Source organism: Phalaenopsis equestris, unplaced genomic scaffold (assembly GCF_001263595.1).
Source record: "Phalaenopsis equestris unplaced genomic scaffold, ASM126359v1 Scaffold000335, whole genome shotgun sequence".
Lineage (NCBI taxonomy): Eukaryota > Viridiplantae > Streptophyta > Magnoliopsida > Asparagales > Orchidaceae > Phalaenopsis > Phalaenopsis equestris.
This window is the reverse complement of record NW_018164777.1, coordinates 106,800-108,712: the sequence shown is the minus strand read 5'-3', so window position 1 is coordinate 108,712 and position 1,913 is coordinate 106,800.

The window sequence follows — 1,913 nt, the reverse complement described above, 5'->3', positions numbered from 1 at the left end:
CGGTAGGACGACTGCAGATCTCATGGCGGTTTTATTAGGTATGTATGAAAAGTCATCAACGAATAATAAGGTGCATTTAATGAAAAAGTTATTCAACTTGAAGATGGTGGAAGGTGTTTCTGTTGCTCAACACCTGAATGATTCCAACACTATCACAAATCAGTTGTCGTCTGTTAAAATTGATTTTGATGATGAGATACGTGCACTGATATTGTTGGCTTCATCACCAAACAGCTGAGAAACCATGAGGATGACAGTTAGCAGTTCTGCAGGTAAATCCAAGCTGAAATATGATGATATTCGTGATTTAATTTTGGCTGAGAGGTGCGTAGGAAAGATTCTGGCGAGACCTCGGGTTCAATGCCAAACAGCTGATAAGCCATGAGGATGGCAGTTAGCAGTTCTGCAGGTAAATCCAAGCTGAAATATGATGATATTCGTGATTTAATTTTGGCTGAGAGGTGCGTAGGAAAGATTCTGGCGAGACCTCGGGTTCAATTTTGGCACTGATTGTTGATTCCAGAGGGAGATCACAAGACAAAAACTCAAATCGTGGAATATCAAAATCAAAGTCAGGTCAGCAGACAACTTGATGGAATTGTGGCAAGGCTGACCATATAAAAAGAAACTGCAGGAAACTTAAGAAGAATGAGGATGAAGACTCTAATGTTGTAACTGAAAAAATACAAGATGCACTATTTCTAACAGTTTACAGTTCTGTCGATGACTGGATACTGGATTCAAGGGTTTCTTTCCATGCATATTCCCATCAGAAGTTAATGTGAAATTATGTTGCAGGTAACTTTAGGAAGGTATATATAGATGATAGAAAATCTCTAGACGTGGTGGGGATGGGAGACATTGATATTGCACTCCCTAACAAGAGCAAATGAACTTTGCAAAAGGTCAGACACGTTTTTGAGTTGAAGAAAAATCTCATCTTTATTGGACAACTCAATGAGGGTGGTCATTTAGTGGTATTCTCAGATAACACCTAGAAGGTTACCAAAGGAACATTAGTAAAGACTCGGGATAAGAAAACTGACATACCATATATGACTACAGGTTTACTCAGGCGTGACACATGAGTCAGAGGGGCATTATGAGGAAGCAGAAGAAGAACCATTTCCTGAAAAGTGGCAGAGCGCCAAAGGCAAGAAAACCAGACCTTGTACAGACAAATGGTGGAGAAACACAGAGTTATGAAGAAATTTTGCAAGATAAGAATTCGAGCAAGTGTGAGCTGACCAGGAAAGGGGAGACGGGTTCCTTGCTAGGGAATCAGACTTGGGAGCTGGCAGAACTTCCACCAAGGAAGAAGACATTGCACAACAAGTGGGTGTACCTCGTGAAGACTGTGTTTGGTGGAAGTAAGAGGTACAAGGCTGGACTTGTTGAAAAGTTTTTTCAGCAGGGGCAGGATATTGCTCATGCAGTGGGAGCTGTAAGCAGATACAAGAGTAACCTAGGAAAGAGCTTGGTAGTACGAGGCTACGTTGACAGTGATATGTCAGCTGAGGGTGTTACTCGTGAGAAGCTGAAGTTGTGCTCAACTTCAGCTGGTCTTCTGGCATGAAGACAGGGGCTTCGAGTTGCAGAGGTGGAGGATATTATGTTTGTGGAAAATGTCGGTACAGCTAGTAGATGATGCAGCTAGTAGATGATGCATTCAGTGTCTCAGTCTCTAAGTGGAAGAATTGTTGGGTAATGTGGATACCCGGTCCACCGAATTTAATTAGCTTCTTAATTAAGTATCTCCCCTACCGCTCACCTACCACCCCCACCTACCGTTCACCTACCACGTCCCACCTAATGCTCACCTACCTTCACCTACCTCCCACCTACCTCTCTCATGGTTTCTATAAATAGTCTCTTTTAGTTTAAAGGAAATGTAAGCTAAGCAAGACAAAGCC